This window comes from Oncorhynchus keta, chromosome 31 (genome assembly GCF_023373465.1).
Source record: "Oncorhynchus keta strain PuntledgeMale-10-30-2019 chromosome 31, Oket_V2, whole genome shotgun sequence".
NCBI lineage: Eukaryota > Metazoa > Chordata > Actinopteri > Salmoniformes > Salmonidae > Oncorhynchus > Oncorhynchus keta.
In genome coordinates, this window is record NC_068451.1 from 23,965,288 (window position 1) to 23,990,638 (window position 25,351).

Here is a 25,351-nt window from a genome sequence, read left to right on the forward strand (position 1 = left end):
TGGGCTTCCCCTCAGTCCCGGGCTGCCCCTCAGTCCCGAGCTTCCCCTCAGTCCCGAGCTTCCCCTCAGTCCCGAGCTGCCCCTCAGTCCCGAGCTGCCCCTCAGTCCCGAGCTGCCCCTCAGTCCCGAGCTGCCCCTCAGTCCCGAGCTTCCCCTCAGTCCCGAGCTGCCCCTCAGTCCAGTGGGGTTCTGGGTGAGGACTATTAGGCCATGGTCGGCGGCGAGGGTGGATTATCCCAAAACGCGAAGGGGAGGAACTATGACATTAATGGAGTGGGGTCCACGTCCCGAACCGGAGCCGCCACCATGGACAGACACCCACCCGGACCCTCCCTATGGTTTTGAGGTGCGTCCTGGAGTCCGCACCTTAGGGGGGAGGGTTCTGTCACGCCTTGGTCATAGTATTTTTGTGTTTTCGTTATATTATTTGTTCAGGCCAGGGTGTGACATGGGTTTATATGTTGTGTTTCGTATTGGGGTTTTGTAGGCATTGGGTTTGCGGCTGAGTAGGGATGTAGCATAGGCTTGGCTGCCTGAGGCGGTTCTCAATCAGAGTCAGGTGATTCTCGTTGTCTCTGATTGGGAACCATATTTAGGTAGCCTGGGTTTCACAGTGTATTTCGCGGGTGATTGTTCCTGTCTCCGTGTTGTTGTTCACCAGACAGGCTGTATTAGGTTTTCACGTTCCGTTTGTTGTTTTTGTATTTATTAAGTTATTTCATGTATCGTCATTTGTTTCATTTAAAGACATGAGTAACCACTACGCTGCATTTCGGTCCGACTCTCTTTCGACAAACGAAGAACGCCGTTACAGACGAGATGTATTACTTAATGACTAAAGGGAATGGTTAGAGGGCACACTTTGCCCTGGCAACAGCCTGATTCCAGGATATGAAACTAAGTTCAATGTAGAAAAGTAGTGAAATTATGCCTACCCACACACATACAAATCCAGAGAGGAACTGAATATCTTGTGAAAGTGCCTTCATTACCATAACATTCTACTTGCTTGAAATCCAGCATTGTTTATGCTTTGATCGATTGCAATAATAAGTGAAAGTCATAATTTGTTTGATTTTGTCATTTGCTTTTGTAATGGAAAAAAACAAACTTAATCCTGCTGTGATCAGTACTTAATAATATTGTAATACTGTATGTATTACCGGAAAATGGATATGGACATGAGAAATAGGATGATCAGACAAATCATGTTGCAAAGTTAATTTACATATTCTATAAGTATACTTCTTGATGGTAAATATCACTTTCTCAATGAAGAATGCACAAAATAAAACAAATTAATTCATGATCTATTATTAGATTTTAATATAAAACAGTGTGTTACTATGTACAGTATTATATTCACAGGTTTCATTTGATTCAGTCCATCTTAAATGGTGAGAATCTCAATTACATAATCACATCCTCTCTCCTCCTCAAAACCCAGAGGAAAAGGTCAGAGGGGAGGGACCTCTGAGAAGAGATGTGAGGAGTATGCGATTGAGATCTTCCCATGGACAGCAGTCCTCTGCATAACGCATTCATGCTGATTTATGTCTTTGATCTTCTGTGCTAAAGAATTCTGCTTGTCAAAAATAATTACAAATATACTTTGAGTAGGCCCAGTGGCAAAAAAAACCTGAGGGACACATTTGTGTTCTGCCAAAGTTCTCACTGTAGCTGTCTGTAAACAACATACTGTAAAAGTTATGCAATACATTTTATTTTATAGTGCTTCTGTATGTTTTTGCATGCACACGTTTAAATTAGAAGTATTCATGCAGTAAAAAATACAATCTGCTGCGGTTACTTTTCCACAGCATAATTGTGCTTTTATTGTCCAGACTGTAAGTAGTTTTAGAGTATGTGAAACATATGAAAGAAAATATTTCAAAATAAAAAATGCAAACATTTCCTGGCTGGCACTTTGTCTTCCTGCCAACCAAATGGCCTGACACTATTCAACAGAGAAATAAAATATCAAGTCAGTTGTAATTGTAAACAATTAGACCAGTGTTCAGGGTTGGGGAAAGCAGGCAGGGACCCGAGGGAACAGGCCACTCTCTAGCATGTGGGAGGGGGATAGTAGGTCATGTCAGGAAGGTGGGACCTGGAGATTACAGGGCTGATTGGGGGTGGTGGTTGAAGCGATAGAAAGGGTAGAGCTGATGACTGTCTAGTGGATAGTGGGTGGGAGCAGATGAGGATGAGGAAAATGGCTCCTTTCAATGTCATATGGATCTTGCTGCTGTGGCAAGTGTCTGTCTCTGTGTCTTCACCCTCCTTTATAGACGTCCTTTATTTTAGGGCCAAGAGATGTTGACAAAGAAAATTCTGACCGTATTTACAGCCTAAAACTGCAGCCTGGCTGAGAGCTCTCTCTTTAAGGTCACTTAGCCAAGAAAAAGTCAAGGCCCTATCTATAAGTGTTTTCATAGTGTGTGATGTCATGATATATGTTAACCTATTTCTTTTTACCCAGGGATCCATGCGTGATGACTAGGTACCAGTGGTGTACAGTACTTAAGTAAAAATAGTTTAAAGTACCACTTAAGTATTTTTTTGGGGTATCTGTACTTCACTACTTATATTTTTTACTTCACTACATTCCTAAGGAAAATATTGTACTTTTTACTCCATACAGTTTTCCTTACAACCCAAAGTATTCATTACATTTTGAATGCTTAGCAGGACAGGAAAGTTGTGAAATTCACATACTTATCAAGAGAACACGTGGTCATCCCTACAGCCTATAGTTTGGCGGACTCACTAAACACAAATGCATCTTTTGTAAATAATGTTGGAGTGTGCCCCTGGCTTTCCGTACATTTTAAAAACAAGAAAATGGTGCAGGTTGCTTTGCTTAATATAAGGAATTTGAAATTATTTATGCTTTTACTTCTACTTTTGATACTTACGTATATTTTAGAAATGACATAATATAATAATATAATAATAATATATGCCATTTAGCTGACGCTTTTATCCAAAGCGACTTGTGTGCATACATTCTACGTATGGGTGGTCCCGGGAATCGAACCCACTACCCTGGCGTTACAAGCGCCATGCTCTACCAACTGAGCCACAGAAGGACCACGTACATGTACTTTTGATACTTAAGTATATTTTAAACCAAATAAACTCAGCAAAAAAATAAACGTCCTCTCACTGTCAACTGCTTTTATTTTCAGCAAACTTAACATGTGTAAATATTTGTATAAACATAAGATTCAACAACTGAGACATAAACAGAACAAGTTCCACAGACATGTGACTTACAGAAAGGCACCTGCAAGTTCCCAGACATTTTTTGGGGGAATGGCCATAGCCCTCACCTTCCGATCCAACAGGTCCCAGATGTGCTCAATGGGTTTGAGATCTGGGCTCTTTGCTGGCCATGGCAGAACAATAACATTCCTGGAAATCACGCACAGAATGAGCAGTATGGCTGGTTGTATTGTCATGCTAGAGGGTCATGTCAGGATGAGCCTGCAGGAAAGGTACCACATACAATGACAACAAGCTCAGTCCGATGATGCTGTAACACATGGCCACAGACCATGACAGACCCTCCAACTCCAAATGGATACCGCTCCAGAGTACAGGCCTCGTTGTAACGCTCATTCCTTCGACGATAAATACGACCATCACCCCTGGTGAGACAAAACCGTGACTCGTCATTGAAGAGCACTTTTTGCCAGTCCTGTCTGGTCCAGCGACGGTGGGTTTGTGCCCATAGGCGACGTTGTTGCCGGTGATGTCTGGTGAGGACCTTCCTTACAACAGGCCTACAAGCCATCAGTCCAGCCACTCTCAGCCTATTGTGGACAGTCTGAGCACTGATGGAGGGGTTATGTGTTCTTGGTGTAACTCGGGCAGTTGTTGATGCCACCCTGTACCTGTCCCGCAGGTGTGATGTTCGGATGTACCGATCTTGTGCAGGTGTTGTTACATGTGGTCTGCCACTGCGAGGACAACCAGCTGTCTGTCCTGTCTCCCTGTAGCACTGTCTGAGATGTTTCACAGCACAGACATGGAAATGTATTGCCCTGGCCACATCTGTAGTCCTCATGTCTCCTTACAGCATGCCTAAGTCACGTTCACACAGATGAGCAGGGACCCTTGGGCATCTTTATTTTGTTGTTTTTCAGTCAGTAGAAAGGCATCTTTAATGTCCTAAGGTTTCATAACTTTGACCTTAATTGCCTACCGTCTCATTCTTGTGCCTGCAATATGAGTTCTGTTATACTCACAGACAATATCTTTACAGTTTTGGAAACTTTGGAGTGTTTTCTATCCTAAGCTGTCAATTATTTGCATATTCTATTTTCTGGTCCTGAAAAATAGCCCTTTTACTTTGGGAATGTTATTTTTCCAAAAATAAAAAAAATTACCCCTAGATTCAACAATGACCGTTCCACAGGTGTATATTCATGACTTGTTTTTGGTTCATTGAACAAGCATGGGAAACAGTGTTTAAACCCTTTACAATGAAGATATGTGAAGTTGTTTGGATTTTTACAAATCATCTTTGAAAGACATGGTCCTGAAAAGGGGACATTTCTTTTTTGGCTGAGTTTACTTTGACTTTACGCAAGTCCTATTTTGCTGGGTGACTTTCACTTTTATTTGAGTAACTTTCTATTAAAAGGTATCGATACTTTTACTCAAGTACTGTATGACAATTGGATACTCTTTCCACCAATGCTGGCTCGTCATGGCCTGCCTGCCTCTCTGCAGAATCTGTCAGATGGCCAGTTTACAGTTTACTCATAGGATGTACTTTGTATAGTGTTGTTTTATATCATGATTCAGTTAAGAAATGTGTGTATTTGTTTGTCTGAAAAGTACCTGATTACCTGAGTAAATAAAGCCTTGCTAAAGGTTCATGGTCCCCCAGACTACCCGCCACACCCTCTTCAGCCAACTACCTCGGTGTGGTGGACACAATTAATCCAACCAACTACAAAAACACAAACAGGAATTATGTTAAAAAAATATATAGATAAAAAAATATATTTTAGAAATACAAACAAAACAGACAAACAAAAACTTGAATTGTCATAACTGCCGATCAGGAACACCTTTCCTTTTTATATGAAATAAGACCCATCCCTCTTAAAGGGTTATTCGGTCCAATTTATCAGTAGAATATTGAGAACGCCAACTTTCTTTTGCAATCAATCCTTCTAGTGTATAATAGTGTTTCACAGTTATTTTGAAATGATTCAATAAACAAATATTTGTTTACTGAGAGATTTAAAAATGAAAACCTTCCCCAGCAGAATAAAGAGATTGTATATGCTGTTGAATCTGTGTATATTGTGTTTGGAACATTGTTGACTGGAGTCCCTGGGTTTTCCTCTCCCTCAACATGTACATGAAGAACAATTAATGGAGAACAACTTTCATTTGATCATGTCCCATGACTCCATGTCCATTTCCTTCCTCTTTCTGTACAACCTAAGCGAGGCAGTCAAACAATGATTAAGAGCCTAGCTTTCATAATGTAGCAGAAAGGACATGATACAGACATGATACAGCCCCTAGAACCGAGGTAAGGCTGGACTCGAGGTTTTTAATTAAAGATCAAATTGGACTTGAGATATGATTTTGCTTTATTTTAATGTGATTTGTAAAATAACTCTTGAAATGTGTTTGATAACCCTTCATTAAATGATGTTATGATGGATTATGATAGGTAAATGAAAGCTGTAGAATTTGCTATGGATTATGATGAATGAAATTGAACTAATTTGTCAGATTATGAAAATTGCTGCATGCAGCAGTACAAAAGTCAATGCTTTGATTTCACAGTGGTTGAGGGTCTTTCTATAAACTAGGGTACAAGCTGTTTAATTAGCCTACATTTTGACATTTTCCCACATCATCAGGAAGAACATTTCTGAATGATAGTCAAGTGACGATCAACTGTTGTGATAGCGCATGCAGTGTTCACAAGTTACAGTGCCTTCGGAAAGTATACTGACCCCTTAACTTTTTCCACATTTTGTTAGGTTACAGCCTTATTCTAAAATGTATGCAATAATTATTTCCCCTCATCAGATCTACACACACCACCCCATAATGACAAAGCAAAAACAGGTTAAGAAATGTTGGCTAATTTATTACAAATAAAACCTGGACATTTTACATTTACATAAGTATACACCTCCATGACCAAGGACTTTCTCCCCTCGATTGCTCAGTTGTGCGAGGCAGTCAGCTCTAGGAAGAGTCTTGGTGGTTCCAAACTTCTTCCATTTAAGAATGATGGAGGCCACTGTGTTCTTGGGGACCTTCAATGCTGCAGACAATTTTTGGTACCCTTACCCAGATCTGTGGCTCAACACAATCCTGTCTCGGTACTCTATGGACAGATACAATTAAAGCTACACTCGTTGTGAATCCAGCCAACATGTCAGATTTTAAAAATGATTTTCGGGGAGAGCATAAGAAGCTATTATCTGTTGGCCTGGAACATCTGCACTAGGAGTAAACAAAGGAACTAGCATAGCAGGCGCTGCACAAAACGCTGAAATAAAATATAAAACATGCATTACCTTTGATGAGCTTCTTTTGTCCCATAAACATCACAATTGGTCCTTTTGTTCGATTAATTCCGTCCATATATATCGAAAATGTCCATTTATAAAGCACGTTTGATCCAGAAAAAAAATAACTTACAAAAACCCAACGGCACTACAAAATATTTCAAAAGTTGCCTATAAACTTTGCCAAAATATTTCGAACTACTTTTGTAATACAATGTTAGGTATTTTTAAACGTTAATAATCGATCAAATTGTAGACGGGGCAATCTGTATTCAATACAGGAACAAAAAGAAACCAGCACTGCTTTTCACGTCTTGCGCAACTCACAAGCGTGTACCCAGTTCCGAGTTGGCCTACATCTTCATAGCACAAAGGAATAACCTCAACCATATTCCAAAGACTGGCGACATCGTGTGGAAGCGGCAGGAACTGACAATAGGTTCCTATTAAATATCCAAGGGCAAAGACAATATAGTGAACAGAGAGGGGAAAAAAATAATTCTGAACAGTTAGTCCTCTGGGTTTTGCCTGCTACATAAGTTCTGTTATACTCACAGACATGATTCAAACAGTTTTAGAAACTTCAGAGTGTTTTCTATCCAAATCTATGTAACATGTATAATAATATGCATATCTTATATTCTTGGCATGAGTAGCAGGAAGTTGAAAATATCCAAAAGTGAAAATTCTGCCCCCCTAGCTTTAAGATTTCTTTTCCCCATCCTCTCTGCATCTGCCTCCCCTCCACATTTCTGACTATGACTGTCCATAAAAAAAATGTAAATTAATAAAAGATTTAATAACAAAACTATTAACTCTGTCCAATTTAAAATACGCCATTGTGAGATGTCTGAGGTAAGGTTGAGGTGTATCATGATAAGGTGAAGGAAAGTACAGTGCCTTACAAAAGTATTCATCCCCCTTGGCGTTTTTCCTATTTTGTTTCATTACACCCTGTAATTTAAATTGATTTTTATTTCGATTTCATCCAATTTGGACTATTTTGTGTGAAATTAGAAAAAAAATAAGAAATGGAAAAGAGATGCATGCATATGTATTCACTCCCTTTCTATGAAGCCCCTAAAAAAAATATGGTGCAACCAATTATCATCAGAAGTCAAACAATTAGTTAAATAAAGTCCACCTGTGTGAAATCTAAGTGTCACATGATCTCAGTATATATATATATATATTCACCTGTTCTGAAAGGCCCCAGAGTCTGCAACACCACTAAACAAGGGGCATCACCAAGCAAGCGGCATGACGAAGACCAAGGAGCTCTCCAAACAGTTCAGGGAAAATGTTGTGGAGAGGTACAAACCAGGATTGGGTTCTAAAAAGTATCTGAAACTTTTAACATCCTACAGAGCAAGATTAAATCCATTATTTAAACATGGAAAGAATATGGCACCACAACAAACCTGCCAAGAGAGGGCCGCCCACCAAAACTCACAGACCAGGCAAGGAGGGCATTAATCAGAAGCAACAAAGAGACCAAAGATAACCTTGCGTAAAGAAAGAAAACAAGGAAACATGTTAGGATAGGTATGTACTCTCAAGTTCTGTTTTTTTGTCTTATTTCTTATTTGTTTCACAATAAAAACTATTCTGCATCATCAAAGTGGTAGACATGTTGTGTAAATCAAATTATACAAATACATTTTAATTTCAGGTTGTAAGGCAACAAAATAGGAAAAATGCCAAGGAGGTGAATACTTTCGCAAGCCACTGTACCTAATGGAAAAGAGGAACCTGAAAGCCACGAGAATTAAGACTTGTTTTCCAATGAAGTCACTGAGAAATGTATTGTAAAGTTGCTAAAATGTTTTTCCCTTCTTCCATTTAGCTGGCTTTCTTATCAGCATTCTCAACCATGGAGAATAAAGGAGTATAATTCAGGATGATTATCACATCCATACAACTCTTTTGAAGAAAGAAAATCAACAGCTTTATTTTCCCAATGCATGCATTTCCTGGAACTTAAAATTAACGTACTGTGATTTTAAAGGACAAGATTCCCCTTGGAAAGAGTTCAGAACCAATGGAGGAGATATAGAACATTTACTCACCTTATTACTCTCCTGCTGCACACGTCAGACAACATGGCCGGGCTAAAATATAAAATATTGGCATCAGTGGCAATTGTCCTTCACATTGTCCAGGTCACAGTTGGCTACAGCTTCAGGAATTGCACTGAGGATCCAACCTCAAACCACACAATATTCATTTGCATCCGTCACCAGGCAAAGAACATATTTGCCATTGTAGGTGACCTGCCACCAACTGAAGAGCCTAAACCTGTCCTTGAACAAAATATAAAATCTCAGCTCCTCTGTGTTTCAAGACTTCAAAAACCTTGTCAACCTGTCACTAAATAATAACTCAGTGATTAGGCTCCCTCCAGGTATTTTCTCCTCACTCTCCAATCTGGATGTCCTCATATTACGGCAGAACTAACTGAACAACTTCTCTGCGTGGCAGAATCTGTGACTCACTTACTAAAGCTGACAAAACTAGATCTGTGCAATAACAATCTAACGTCCCTCCATCATTCTAACCATACAGACCTACCAGAGTCCCTCACCACCCTCTATCTCTGTAAAAACAAACTGGTCACTTTAGCATGTGAGTGGGGATTCCTCAGCCATGTACTACTGCTGGATCTCTCCTACAATGACCAGCTCCCTTCAAGGGCTTTCCAAGGTGTGGACTTGCAGAAGCTAAACGACATGCGTTTGCGTTCAACCAATGTTACAGTGCCAGAACTTTTGAATGTCAGCAATGTTAGAGCTGGGAACATAGACTTCTCTGGTATGGGGTTGAAGACTCACAATCTCCTCATGGAGTTATGCAGCCTTTTGAGCACAACGGTCAAATTTGTCTGGGAAGCAATGGGATTCTGTCATTGCAAAAGAACACACTTCAAACTGTCCACCAATCCGAGGTTTATTGGACCTTTCCTTCAACCAGTTGAAGAAGGTAAGATGCCTCCACTTTCTCAAAGGACAGGATCAAATCAAGAACTTCACAGCAGAGAAAAACCACCTCACCTCCCTAATGTCCTGCAACAGACAGAACCTCTCTTTCCCAAATCTGACAGATCTGAGCTACCGTTACAATCGCGTACTCAATGTGTATTATTTTGCTTTCCACCACACACCAAATGTGAAGACCCTACAACTCAACATAAACATAATTGCCTATCTGGACCATAAGGCTTTCAGTGGGCTGACTAGTCTTGTCACACTGCGTCTGGACAATAACCCCCTGGCCGATCTGTACAAGGATAGCTTTGAAGATCTGCATAGCCTGGAAATACTTAACCTACGTAACAATCAGATAGTTGTTATTTTCAACAAGACATTCCATTCACTCAAATGCCTGCACATTTTGGATCTTGGAGGGAACAAAATCACTAATTTTTAAGAGTCAGCCTTTGTGGGGCTCGTTAAGCTGGCCAATAGGACACACTTTGCCCTAGCAGCAGCCTGATTCCTGGATATGAAACAAAGTTCAATGTAGTAAACGTACAGACATTATGCACACACAGACACATACAAAGACAGAGAGAGAAACTGAATTACATTTACATTTACATTTAAGTCATTTAGCAGACGCTCTTATCCAGAGCGACTTACAAATTGGTGCATTCACCTTATGACATCCAGTGGAACAGCCACTTTACAATAGTGCATCTAAATCTTTTAAGGGGGGTGAGAAGGATTACTTTATCCTATCCTAGGTATTCCTTAAAGAGGTGGGGTTTCAGGTGTCTCCGGAAGGTGGTGATTGACTCCGCTGTCCTGGCGTCGTGAGGGAGTTTGTTCCACCATTGGGGAGCCAGAGCAGCGAACAGTTTTGACTGGGCTGAGCGGGAACTGTACTTCCTCAGTGGTAGGGAGGCGAGCAGGCCAGAGGTGGATGAACGCAGTGCCCTTGTTTGGGTGTAGGGCCTGATCAGAGCCTGGAGGTACTGAGGTGCCGTTCCCCTCACAGCTCCGTAGGCAAGCACCATGGTCTTGTAGCGGATGCGAGCTTCAACTGGAAGCCAGTGGAGAGAGCGGAGGAGTGGGGTGACGTGAGAGAACTTGGGAAGGTTGAACACCAGACGGGCTGCGGCGTTCTGGATGAGTTGTAGGGGTTTAATGGCACAGGCAGGGAGCCCAGCCAACAGCGAGTTGCAGTAATCCAGACGGGAGATGACAAGTGCCTGGATTAGGACCTGCGCCGCTTCCTGTGTGAGGCAGGGTCGTACTCTGCGGATGTTGTAGAGCATGAACCTACAGGAACGGGCCACCGCCTTGATGTTAGTTGAGAACGACAGGGTGTTGTCCAGGATCACGCCAAGGTTCTTAGCGCTCTGGGAGGAGGACACAATGGAGTTGTCAACCGTGATGGCGAGATCATGGAACGGGCAGTCCTTCCCGGGAGGAAGAGCAGCTCCGTCTTGCCGAGGTTCAGCTTGAGGTGGTGATCCGTCATCCACACTGATATGTCTGCCAGACATGCAGAGATGCGATTCGCCACCTGGTCATCAGAAGGGGGAAAGGAGAAGATTAATTGTGTGTCGTCTGCATAGCAATGATAGGAGAGACCATGTGAGGTTATGACAGAGCCAAGTGACTTGGTGTATAGCGAGAATAGGAGAGGGCCTAGAACAGAGCCCTGGGGGACACCAGTGGTGAGAGCGCGTGGTGAGGAGACAGATTCTCGCCACGCCACCTGGTAGGAGCGACCTGTCAGGTAGGACGCAATCCAAGCGTGGGCCGCACCGGAGATGCCCAACTCGGAGAGGGTGGAGAGGAGGATCTGATGGTTCACAGTATCAAAGGCAGCCGATAGGTCTAGAAGGATGAGAGCAGAGGAGAGAGAGTTAGCTTTAGCAGTGCGGAGCGTCTCCGTGATACAGAGAAGAGCAGTCTCAGTTGAATGACTAGTCTTGAAACCTGACTGATTTGGATCAAGAAGGTCATTCTGAGAGAGATAGCGGGAGAGCTGGCCAAGGACAGCACGTTCAAGAGTTTTGGAGAGAAAAGAAAGAAGGGATACTGGTCTGTAGTTGTTGACATCGGAGGGATCGAGTGTAGGTTTTTTCAGAAGGGGTGCAACTCTCGCTCTCTTGAAGACGGAAGGGACGTAGCCAGCGGTCAGGGATGAGTTGATGAGCGAGGTGAGGTAAGGGAGAAGGTCTCCGGAAATGGTCTGGAGAAGAGAGGAGGGGATAGGGTCGAGCGGGCAGGTTGTTGGGCGGCCGGCCGTCACAAGACGCGAGATTTCATCTGGAGAGAGAGGGGAGAAAGAGGTCAGAGCACCGGGTAGGGCAGTGTGAGCAGAACCAGCGGTGTCGTTTGACTTAGCAAACGAGGATCGGATGTCGTCGACCTTCTTTTCAAAATGGTTGACGAAGTCATCTGCTGAATCTCTTGTAAATATGTTCTCTGTGCCATGATTTTCTACTTGCTTGAATCCAGCATTGTCTATGCATTGATTGATTGCTATAATATGCTTAATTCATTTTTGGTGGGCTTTTGTAATTTGCTCATGGAAAAAAACAAATGTAATCCTATTCTGTACTAAATAATATTGTAATACTGTATGTATATTTAAAAGATGCAGAGGAAAATGGAAATAAGATGATCAGACATACGCTGATAAATCATGTTGCAAAGTTAAAGTATTCTTTAAGTATACTTCTTGTTGGTAAATATCACTGTCTCAAATCAGCAATACACCGACATATTAGACCTATTACTTAATGACTTAAGGATAGGGTTAGAGGACACGCGTTGCCCTGGCAGCAGCCTGTTTCCAGGACATTAAACAAAGTTCAATGTAGTAAAAGTACTGACATCATGCATACCCACACACATAGAAACAGAGAGGAACTGAATCTCTTGTAAATGTGCCCTCCGTGCCATGACTCTGTACCGGTACCCTCTGTATATAGCCTCACTATTGTTATTTTACTGCTGCTCTTTAATTATTTGTTACTTTTATTTTAAAAAACTGCATTGTTGGTTAAAGGCTTGTAAGTAAAAATGTCACTGTAAGGTCAACACTTGTATTTGGTGCATGTGACAAATAACATTTTATTTTATTTTATGTTCTACTTGCTTGAAATCCAGTATTGTTGATGCTTTGATTGACTGCTATAATAAGCTAAAGCCGTCATTTGCATTTGTAATTTGCTGTCATGGAAAAAAATTACTTAATCCTGTTGTGATCAGTACTTAATAATATTGTAATACTGTATGTACATTTAAAAGATACAAAATGGAAGTTGAAAATAAGATGATCAGGTGTGCCTTGACAAATCATGTTGCAAAGTGAATTTAAATATTCTGTAAGTATACTTCTTGTTGGAAAATATCACTGTCTCAATCAGTAGTACACAAACTAAAACAAGTAAATAAATAATCTATTATTAGATTTTAATATAAGTGACTATGTACAATATTTTATTCACAGGTTCATTTTATTCAGTCCATTTTACAGGGAGAAAATTGTATACTCGTGTCCTCGCTCCTTCTCAAAACCAATTGGAGAAAAAGGTCAGAGGGGATGGACCTCTGGCTTTCTCATCTAATGGCTTTTGAGAAGGAATATGCGAGGAATATGCACTTGGGATGGGATCTAACCATGGACAGCAGACAATCCTCTGCATAATGCATTAATGCTGATTCATGTATTTTATAATCTGAGCTAAAGCATCCTGCTTGTCAAAAATAATAAAGTATACTTTGAGTAGGCCCACTGGCCACAAAAATAATAAAGTATACTTTGAGTAGGCCCACTGGCCACAAAAATAATAAAGTACATTCACATGTGCTGCCGAAGTTGACTTGTCCATTGTAGCTGTCTGTAAATAACATACTGCGTAAGTTCTGCAATGCATTTTATTTTATAGTGCTCCTGTATGTTTAAAAAAAAAAACATTCTGCTGCTGTTACTTTTCCACAGCATTATTGTGTTTTTATTGTCCAGGCTGGAAGTAGTTTTAGAGTTGCAAAGTTAGGGTGGATGGATACATTAATACATTAATAGGAAAACATCCATTTGGTTGGGGCAGCATTGTTTTACATGTGTATTGTATACAGCATTCTATACTATGTGTTCTGGAATCACAGCATTTGGGCTGTATACTATGTGTTCTGGAATCACAGCATTTGGGCTGTATACTATGTGTTCTGGAATCACAGCATTTGGGCTGTATACTATGTGTTCTGGAATCACAGCATTTGGGCTGTATACTATGTGTTCTGGAATCACAGCATTTGGGCTGTATACTATGTGTTCTGGAATCACAGCATTTGGGCTGTATACTATGTGTTCTGGAATCACAGCATTTGGGCTGTATACTATGTGTTCTGGAATCACAGCATTTGGGCTGTATACTAAGTGTTCTGGAATCACAGCATTTGGGCTGTATACTATGTGTTCTGGAATCACAGCATTGGGGCTGTATACTAAGTGTTCTGGAATCACAGCATTGGGGCTGTATACTATGTGTTCTGGAATCACAGCATTTGGGCTGTATACTATGTGTTCTGGAATCACAGCATTGGGGCTGTATACTAAGTGTTCTGGAATCACAGCATTGGGGCTGTATACTATGTGTTCTGGAATCACAGCATTTGGGCTGTATACTATGTGTTCTGGAATCACAGCATTTGGGCTGTATACTATGTGTTCTGGAATCACAGCATTGGGGCTGTATACTAAGTGTTCTGGAATCACAGCATTTGGGCTGTATACTATGTGTTCTGGAATCACAGCATTGGGGCTGTATACTATGTGTTCTGGAATCACAGCATTGGGGCTGTATACTAAGTGTTCTGGAATCACAGCATTTGGGCTGTATACTATGTGTTCTGGAATCACAGCATTGGGGCTGTATACTATGTGTTCTGGAATCACAGCATTTGGGCTGTATACTATGTGTTCTGGAATCACAGCATTTGGGCTGTATACTAAGTGTTCTGGAATCACAGCATTTGGGCTGTATACTATGTGTTCTGGAATCACAGCATTGGGGCTGTATACTAAGTGTTCTGGAATCACAGCATTGGGGCTGTATACTATGTGTTCTGGAATCACAGCATTTGGGCTGTATACTATGTGTTCTGGAATCACAGCATTGGGGCTGTATACTAAGTGTTCTGGAATCACAGCATTGGGGCTGTATACTATGTGTTCTGGAATCACAGCATTTGGGCTGTATATTATGTGTTCTGGAATCACAGCATTTGGGCTGTATACTATGTGTTCTGGAATCACAGCATTGGGGCTGTATACTAAGTGTTCTGGAATCACAGCATTTGGGCTGTATACTATGTGTTCTGGAATCACAGCATTGGGGCTGTATACTATGTGTTCTGGAATCACAGCATTGGGGCTGTATACTAAGTGTTCTGGAATCACAGCATTTGGGCTGTATACTATGTGTTCTGGAATCACAGCATTGGGGCTGTATACTATGTGTTCTGGAATCACAGCATTGGGGCTGTATACTATGTGTTCTGGAATCACAGCATTTGGGCTGTATACTATGTGTTTTGGAATCACAGCAGTGGCAGGCCTCTTCGATCATTTGAACACTCAATCTTTATTTTTGACCACATGCAGCTTTGCCCTTGGCTCTTCGGACTGGACCCTCTGGCGGGTAGTGGCCGTTGGCTCTTCATTATCAACAGTGGAGGTGGTGGGGGAGGGAGGGTGGTGGATGGGGGAGGAGGTGGTGGTGATGGGTGGGTCATCATCACTGATAACGTTGTTCCTGTCATGATCTGTTTGCATAGGTTCAGCATATGCATTCAAAATCCTGGCAGGCAAATGGCCTGTCTCCCCCTCATAGTCCATATCTGACCCATCGCTATCACAATCACAGAGGACAGCATTTTTCTCATTTTGAGGGATAACTGCAATGTTGCATGCCTTGTCTGGGCAGTCACCTAGATCCAACATATCCAGAACTTGACTCAAAGTGAAACTAAAAGAAAGAACAGAGTAGAAAGTCAGGTAGAACAAGAACTATGTATGTGTATAAGTGTGTACACCTGGATGCCCTGTGTTATCCCTCCGGTCACTATTGTTGCCGTCAACATGTTTACTCATTCTATGACCACACTGAACAAAGTTGAGTAATTGCAAATGCATATCAATACTAGACACCTTAAAAATTATTGAGTGAATTGGTATACATTGAGAGAGAAAGAGAGTAATATTATACAATTAAATAATAGATCATCACTCACACACACAGACATGTCTTCATAGTTGTTCATAGTTTGATCATAGTTTGTCAAAGTTTCTAATTATCATTTCTAATCACAGTTTGAACACAGTTGGCCATGGTTTCTAATCATACTTTCTAATCATACTTTCTAGTCTGAGAGGTTTTATATAAGAAGAGGGTCAAATAGACCCTAAGAGGTTAGAAGCTATTGTTTACAAACAGTATGAATAAAAACAATGGTTCAATGGATAAATAGCCTTCATTTAAAAAACATACATGTCAATGAAAACAATTAAGTCATATCATTCTTAAATAATATATATCTATATTACAAACATCACATTGAATATTCAACTCACCTTCAAAAATCTCCATGAGGAAGGAAGGATTCCCAGATGATCTTTTAGATGTTCTGTCTTCATGCTGTTCTGGGCTGTTGGCTGTTGTAGAGGGGAGGGGCAGTTGAGTGTGCTGGGGCATTTTATGGCCCTGCCTCTGGGAGCCTGTCAGCTTGTGACACAATGAGAAAGTCAAAGAGGGCCTACCTGTAAGATATTTTGTGCTACCAACATACTTCTATTTTAAGAGATTTTTGACCATTCAGGGATCTATTACCAAACAGTCATGAAATCCATTTTTTTATGATGTCTACACTAAAGAATGTGAATTTTGTCATAAAAATAATTGTTGACTAGTTATATGCATGAAAATAAAGATGCTTAAAATAGACCTTGTTAAGGACAAATGTCTATAAAGATGGATTGGTATGAGATATCTGTTCCATTTTTGGGGGACACGTTGACAAGATGTTGGGGAATCACTCGAGGGGGAATATTGACCATCTCAGTGTACAGTTCAATTGGCATTTTGTAACATTTTAGTCTTCTGTGATGTATTTAAAGTGGCATATTGGGTTGCAAACTCAAAAATGAATATATTTTAAACTATAACTACATGTTACTGGTGTCTATTTTTAAGTCAATAAGCATGTGTGTAAAGTGTACGCTTTTGTTTCGTAGTAGATTTGTTGAAGACCACCAAGAAACACCTGATTTAGCCCACTGCATTAATTATTTAGGGGGTAAAAAGGAATCTGTTTAATGGATGGAGGACGGGTGGCTAAACATTTGGGGGTCAGGTCGGAAAGAATTGTCAGGAAGCTGCAGGAAGAGGCTCTGTCAGTAGAAGAGTGGCTTATGCTTCATAATCACAAGAAGAAGGTACAAGATGAAAAGTACCATTTCTAAGACTAGGGATTACACCCAATATCCCAGAGTCAGAAAGAAAGACATTATGTCACGATCGTCATCGTCGATTGAGAATCATACCCGGCCAAAACATAGAAACACAGAACATAGAGTTTCCCACCTGAGTCACACCCTGACCAACCAAACATAGAGAATAAAAAGATCTCTACGGTCAGGGTGTGACACATTACTGAATTTGAGAGGGTTGGAAGAGGTGGGTTTGGATGAGGTGAATAGGAAAGACTTATATAGGCGGTGTGTCAATGTTTTGAATAAAGATAAATTGAAGAATAGAAAAGACAATCCTTGGAGGGGAAAACTGGGTATTGGTGACAAGGTAAAGTTAGCATGGAGAACACTGTATAAGCCACCGTTACAATAGAGCACTGGTGACATGCAATGGATGGTTTTGCATGGCATCATTACTTATTTTCCACCATAATTTGCAAATAAATTCATTAAAAATCCTACAATGTGCTTTTCTGGATTTTTCCCCCTCATTTTGTCTGTCTTAGTTGAAGTGTACCTATGATGAAAATTACAGGTCTCTCATCTTTTTAGGTGGGAGAACTTGCACAATTGGTGGCTGACAAAAAAATACTTTTTTGCCCCACTGCATATATATATATATATATATATATATATATATATGCTTTTTTCTCTCTCTCTCTGCGGGGCCTTGATCCTACCAGTGTCTCAACAGCATCTCTGTCACAACTTCTACCGAAGGTAGTTCCCCTTCCTGTTCGGGTGGCGCTTGACGGTCGTCGTCACCGGCCTACTAGCTGCCACTGATCCCTTTTCCCCTTTTCTGTTTATTCGTTTCACCTGTGTTTGTTTTAGGCTGATTGGTTGGGCTTTATTTACGGGCCTGCTGGTTGTGCGGGATTGTTTGATGTACGTGTGTACACGTCTGTGTGTCTCAGTTTGCCCATGTTCTTGGGTTTTGCTGGACTGTTTAAGTCCCCCCGTGTTTGGGGCATTTGTTTTGGTGTGCGCCCCGTGTTCCGTGGGGTTGGTGTATGTTCACCGTTTTTGTGCATTAAAAGGTATTAGCACTACCCTGAACTCTCTGCTTCCTGCTCCTGACTTCTCACCCACTACACCCCGGACGTTACAATATCCTTATCCAAGTCAGTATCCAACTACCTAAAACCATTAAACACCACCTCTAATCTCTTACCATTACTACCAAAACAATTATGTTAATTCCCAATTATATAGAGCCACATTTTACTATATGTTTGGTAACATAGTATTTGGCATTGTGTTATATGTTTGCTATTTAGTTATGACATTGCGACAGTGGTTATTATGCTGTAACAATGAAGTGTATAGTAAATCAATCTCCCTCTAAAGTTGACCTGATTTAACAGGCCTGTCCAATGTGGGTCAGGTAGCGTAGCCTAGTGGTTAGAGCGTTGGACTAGTAACCGGAAGGTTGCGAGTTCAAACCCCCGAGCTGACAAGGTACAAATCTGTCGTTCTGCCCCTGAACAGGCAGTTAACCCACTGGTCCTAGGCCGTCATTGAAAATAAGAATATGTTCTTAACTGACTTGACTGGTTAAATAAAGGTAAAATAAATTAAATAAAAAGGTGAGAGCTGAATTCAAGACAACCTTCACCTGTACCTCCAACCGCATCCCAGGATGCACGACACCTGGTTGTTGAAGGGGTGCACTTTATATGAGACCTGTTGTTTCTTCTGCTGGTCATCTGTATGGGACTGCTGTTCCCCCTGGATCCCTAGAGGGGACGCTATTGGACAGCAGCAGATTGGCAGGATTTAGGAGAACGTTGAATGAGGCCAGGTTCACATTCAGAATGAACAATAAAACATTTTGAAATTTAGTCCTGTCCAAAAAGAATGCTCATTACTCATTTCCATAATAATGTTTCCTCTGTAATGGCATAAGGACAGTTGGAAGTTATCCAGTTATCATTCACATGCAGTGGATAATGATGGGATAAATAACAAGCCAACATATTTATACTTTCTATGTAATATTTTCTGGTTTTCAATAAAGTGGCTTGTGAAAGTATTCACCGCCCTTGGCATTTGACCTATTTTTTTGACTTTCAACCTGGAATTAAAATGGATTTTGGGGGGGGGTTGTATCATTTGAGTTACACAAGGCCATTCCAAGACATTTAAATGTTTCCGCTTATACCACTCGAGCGTTGCATTAGCAGTATGTTTAGGGTCATTGTCCTGCTGGAAGGTGAACCTCCGTCCCAGTCTCAAATCTCTGGAAGACTGAAACAGGTTTCCCTCAAGAATTTCCTTGTATTTAGCGCCCATCCATCATTCCTTCAATTCTGACCAGTTTCCCAGTACCTGCCGATGAAAAAAAAAGTGATTTCGGAGTGATGAGAGGTGTTAGCATTTTCCTTGATGCCCATAAAGCTACATTTTAGTCTCATCTGACCAGAGTACCTTCTTCCATATGTTTGGAGAGTCTCCCACATGCCTTTAGGCAAACACCAAATGTGTTTCCTTATTTTTTTTCTTTAATCAATGGCTTTTTTCTGGACACTTCTGTAAAGCCCAGCTCTGTGGAGTGTACGGCTTAAAGTGGTCCTATGGACAGATACTCCAATCTCCGCTGTGGCTCTTTGCAGCTCCTTCAAGGTTATCTTTGGTCTCTTTGTGGCTTCTGATTAATGCCCTCCTTGCCTGGTCTGTGAGTTTTGGTGGGCGGAACTCTATTGGCAGGTTTGTTGTGGTGCCATATTCTTTCAATTTTTAAAGAATAGATTTAATGTTGCTCCATGGGATATTTTTTTATAACCCAACCCTGATCTGTACTTCTCCCTAACTTTGTCCCTGACCTGTTTGGAGATCTCCTTGGTCTTCATGGTGCAGCATGCTTTGTGGTACCCCTTGTTTAGTGATGTTGCAGACTCTCAGGCATTTCAGAACAGGTGAATCAAATCAAATGTTATTTGTCATATACACGTGGTAAGCAGATGTTAATGCGAGTGTAGCGAAATGCTTGTGCTTCTAGTTCTGACCATGCAGTAATATCTAACAAGTAATCTAACAGTTACACAACAACTACCTTAAAACACACAAGTGTAAAGGAATTAATAAGAATATGTGCATAAAAATATATGAATGAGCGATGGACGAACGGCATAGCCAAGATGCAGTAGATGGTATAGAGTACAGTATATACAGTGGGGCAAAAAAGTATTTAGTCAGCCACCAACTGTGCAAGTTCTCCCACTTAAAAAGATGAGAGAGGACTGTAATTTTCATCATAGGTACACTTTCCACCATAATTTGCAAATAAATGCATTAAAAAATCCTACAATGTGATTTTCTGGATTTTTTTTCTAATTTTGTCTGTCATAGTTGAAGTGTACCTATGATGAAAATTACAAATACTTTTTTGCCCCACTGCACATATGAGATGAGTAATGTAGGTTATGTAAACATAAAATAAAGTGACATTGTTTAAAGTGGCTTGAGATGAGTCAGTATGTTGGCAGTAGCCACTCAATGTCAGTGATGGCATGTCTGATGGCCTTGAGATAGAATCTGTTTTTCAGTCTCTCGATCCCCGCTTTGATGCACCTGTACTGACCTTGCCTTCTGGATGATAGCGGGGTGAACAGACAGTGGCTCGGGGGGTTGTTGTCCATGATGATCTTTTTGGCTTTCCTGTGACATTGGGTGGTGTAGGTGTCCTGAAGGGCAGGTCGTTTGCTCCCGGTGATGCATTGTGCAGACTACACTACCCTCTGGAGAGTCTTACGGTTATGGGCGGAGCAGTTGCCATACCAGGCGGTGATACAGCCCGACACGGTGCTCTCGATTGTGCATCTGTTTGTGAGTGTTTTTGGTGACAAGCCAAATTTCTTCAGCCTCCTCAGGTTGAAGAAACGCTGTTGCGCCTTCTTCACCATGCTGTCTGTTTGGGTGGACCATTTCAGTTTGTCCGTGATGTGTACGCCGAGGAACTTAAAACTTTCCACCTTCTCCACTACTGTCTCGTAGATGTGGATAGGGGGATGCTCCCTCTGCTGTTTCCTGAAGTCCACAATCATCTCCTTTGTTTTGTTGACATTGAGTGTGAGGTTTTTTTCATGACACCACACTCTGAGGGCCCTCACTGTAGGCCGTCTCATCGTTGTTGGTAATCAAGCCTACCGCTGTAGTGTCGTCTGCAAACTTGATGATTGAGTTGGAGGCGTGCATGGCCATTCAGTCATGGGTGAAGAGGGAGTACAGGCTGAGAACGCACCCTTGGGGGGGCCCAGTTTTGAGGATCAGCAGGGTGGAGATGTTGTTACCTACCCTCACCACCTGGGGGCGGCCCGTCAGGAAGTCCAGGACCCAGTTGCACAGAGCGGGGTCGAGACCCAGGGTCATGAGCTTGATGACGAGTTTGGAGGGTACTATGGTGTTAAATGCTGAGCTGGAGTCGATGAACAGCATTCTCACATAGGTATTCCTCTTGTCTAGATGGGTTAGGGCAGTGTGCAGTGTGATTGAGATTGTGTCGTCTGTGGACCTATTGGGGCGGTAAGCAAATTGGAGTGGGTCTATTGTGTCAGGTTGGGTGGAGGTGATCTGGGCCTTGACTAGTCTCTCAAAGCCCTAACACGTTTAAATGTTTTACTCACGTTGGCTGCAGTGAAGGAGAGCACGCAGGTTTTGGTAGCGGGCTGTGTCAGTGGCACTGTATTGTCCTCAAAGCGAGGAAAGAAGTTGTTTAGTCTGTCTGTCGAGCAAGACATCGTGGACCACGATGGGGCTGGTTTTCCTTTTGTAGTCTGTGATTGACTGTAGACCCTGCCACATACCTCTCGTGTCTGAGCCGTTGAATTGCGACTCTACTTAGTCTCTATACTGACACTTAGCTTGTTTGATTGCATTGTGGAGGGAATAGCAACACTGTTTGTATTCGGTAATGACACCTGTCACCTTGCCCTGATTAAAAGCAGTGGTTCGCACTTTCAGTTTTGCACGAATGCTGCCATCAATCCACGGTTTCTGGTTGTGGAATGTTTTAATAGTTACAACATCACCGATGCACTTGCTAATAAACTTGCTCACCGAATCAGCGTATTCATCAATGTTATTGTCCGATGCTATGCGGAACATATCCCAGTCCATGTGATCGAAGCAATCTTGAAGTGTGGAATCCGATTGGTCGGACCAGCGTTGAACAGACCTGAGCACGGGTGCTTCCTGTTTTAGTTTCTGTCTATAGGCTGGGAGCAACAAAATGGAGTCGTGGTCAGATTTTCCGAAAGGAGGGCGAGGCAAGGCTTTATTTGCATCGCGGAAGTTAGAATAACAATGATCCAGGGTTTTGCCAGCCCGGGTCACGCATTCGATATGCTGATAAAATTTATGGAGCCTTGTTTTCAGACTAGCCCAGTTAAAATCCACAGCTACAATAAATTTAGTCTCAGGATATGTGGTTTCCAGTTTACATAGAGTCAAATGAAGTTCGTTCAGGGCCATCAATGTGTCTGCTTGGGGGGAATATACACAACTGTGATTATGATCGAAGATGATTTCTCTTGGTAGCGAATGCGGTCGGCATTTGATTGTAAGGAAATCTAGGTCAGGTGAACAAAAGGACTTGAGTTCCTGTATGTAGTTATGATCACACCACATCTCGTTAGTCATAAGGCATACACCCCCGCCCCTCTTCTTACCAGAGAGATGTTTGTTTCTGTCGGTGCGATGCATGATGAAACCAGGTGGCTGTACCTACTGATGACGTATGCCGAGTAAGCCATGTTTCAGTGAAACAAAGAACATTACAATCTCTGATGTCTCTCTTGAAGGCAACCCTTGCTCGGATTTCGTCTACCTTGTTGTCAAGAGACTGGACATTGGCGAGTAGTATGCTAGGGAGCGGTGCGCGATATGCCCGTCTACGGAGCCTGACCAGAAGACCGCTCCATCTGCCCCTTCTGCGGCGCCGTTGTTTTGTGTCGCTGGCTGGGATCCTATCTATTGTCCTGGCTGGTGGACCAAACAGAGGATCCGCTTCGGGAAAGTCGTATTCCTGGTCGTAATGTTGACGTTGCTCTTACATCCAATAGTTCCTCCCGACTGTATGTAATAAAACCTAAGATTTCCTGGGGTAACAATGTAAGAAATAACACATAAAAAATGTAAATACTGCATAGTTTCCTAGGAACGCGAAGCGAGGCGGCCATCTCTGTCGGCGCCGGAAGTACTATATAGAATCTATACTGAGATCATGTGACAGATTATGTGACACTTAGATTGCACAAAGGGGGACTTTATTTCTGTAATTATTACTTCTGAAGGTAATTGGTTTCACCAGATCTGATTTAGGGGCTTCATAGCAAAGGGGATGAATATATATGCACGCACCACTTTTCAGTTTACATTTTTTTTAAAATGTTTTTATCAAGTTATTTTTCTTATTTCACTTCACCAATTTGGACTATTTTGTGTATGTCCATTGCATGAAATCCAAATAAACATCTATTTAAATGACAGGTTGTAATGCAACAATATAGGAAAAACACCAAGGGGGATGAATACCTTTGCAAGTGTCACGCCCTGACCTTAGAGATCCTTTATTCTGGTTAGGTCGGGGTGTGACTAGGGTGGGCAATCTAGTTTCTTTATTTCTAGGTTGGCTTGGTATGGTTCCCAATCAGAGGCAGCTGTCTATCATTGTCTCTGATTGGGGATTGACCACCTGTTTGTTGTGGGATCTTGTTTTTTGGTTAGTTGCCTGTGAGCACGCCATTAGCTTCACGGTTAGTTTGTTCTGTATTGTTTTGGTGAGTTTCATTTATTAACCTGTTATGGCTGGAATCCCGATGACAACTATCAGTGAAAATAGAGGGTGCCAAAATTCAAACCACAGAAATCTCATAATTACAATTCCTAAAACATACATGTCTTATGTCATTTTAAATCTATTTTCGTTGTTATTAATCCCACCAAAGTGTCCGATTTCAAATAGGCTTTTCAGCGAAAGCACTACAAACGATTACGTTAGGTTAAGCACAGCCATTTTCCAGCAAAATATAGCCTTCACAAAAACCAGAAATAAAGAAAATTAATCACAATACATGCATGTTTTGTTTGATAAAGTTCATATTTATATATTTTTTAAATCGTAGTTTACATTGGCACGTTAGATTCACTAGTTCCAAAAACATCAAGTGATTTTGCATAGCCACATCATTCAACAGTAATACTCATCATAAATGTAGATGATAATATAGTTATACACATGGTATTATAGATATACCTCTCCTTAATGCAACCGCTGTTTCAGATTTCAAAAAAACTTTACGGAAAAAGAAATGCATGCAATAATCTGAGACAGCGCTCAATTTAAAAACACCACAGCTGCAAAGATGGCATCAACATAAACAAGAAATTACATGATAAATATCCCCTTACCTTAGATGATCTACATCAGAAAGCACTCCAGGAATCCCAGGTCCACAATAAATGTTTGTTTTGTTCGAAAATGTCCGTTATTTATGTCCAAATACCTTCTTTTGTTAAGAGCAAACGCTAATTCTGGTCAGCGTTATATCAGACAAAAAATTCAAAAAGTGATATTACCAGTCGAAGAAACATTTCAAACTAAGTACATAATCAATCATTAGGATGTTTTTAACATATAGCTTCAATAAAGTTCCAACCGGAGTATTCTTTCTTGTCTTCGTGAGCAATGGAACACAAGTGACTACCATGAGGAAAAAGTGGGATCACAAAATGGCTGCTTGATGGACAGCTGACATATTCTGCTCTCATTCACTCCCACAACAACATAGATGCCTCATTATAATATTCTATTGATGGCTGACATCTAGTGGAACCCCTAGGCAGTGCAACATCATTCATATCTCAAGGGGATTTCATTGGGGACTCTGGTGAATATACACTGAGGAAGTACAGTTCCCGCTCAGCCCAGTCAAAACTGTTCGCTGCTCTGGCCCCCCAATGGTGGAACAAACTCCCTCACGACGCCAGGACAGCGGAGTCAATCACCACCTTCCGGAGACACCTGAAACCCCACCTCTTTAAGGAATACCTAGGATAGGATAAAGTAATCCTTCTCACCCCCCCTTAAAAGATTTAGATGCACTATTGTAAAGTGGCTGTTCCACTGGATGTCATAAGGTGAATGCACCAATTTGTAAGTCGCTCTGGATAAGAGCGTCTGCTAAATGACTTAAATGTAATGTTAAATGCAGTGTTGCGTAGAGTTCCACATGTTTCACTTTTTATGGCTGCAGGGGCAGTATTGAGTAGCTTGGATGAAAAGGTGCCCATATCAAACGGCCTGC

The 25,351-nt window shown here is 41.5% G+C and overlaps 1 long non-coding RNA gene and 1 pseudogene across 3 annotated transcripts; one reads left to right on the forward strand and one right to left on the reverse strand.

Moving 5' to 3' along the window:
* Window positions 1-8,873: 8,873 nt before the first annotated feature.
* Window positions 8,874-10,262, forward strand: LOC118371303 (toll-like receptor 13; annotated as a pseudogene).
* A 4,754-nt stretch (window positions 10,263-15,016) lies between these two features.
* On the reverse strand, window positions 15,017-24,740 carry LOC118371293 (uncharacterized). 3 transcript variants are annotated; one of them, XR_004822972.2, is made up of 4 exons: window positions 24,456-24,740; window positions 18,670-18,796; window positions 16,149-16,299; window positions 15,017-15,543 (listed from the first exon to the last, which is right to left on the reverse strand). It is a non-coding gene; the product is annotated as an uncharacterized LOC118371293 (long non-coding RNA). The 3 variants fall into 3 exon arrangements; XR_004822973.2 differs by having other exon boundaries at window positions 18,664-18,796; XR_004822971.2 differs by having other exon boundaries at window positions 18,658-18,796.
* Window positions 24,741-25,351: the final 611 nt, after the last annotated feature.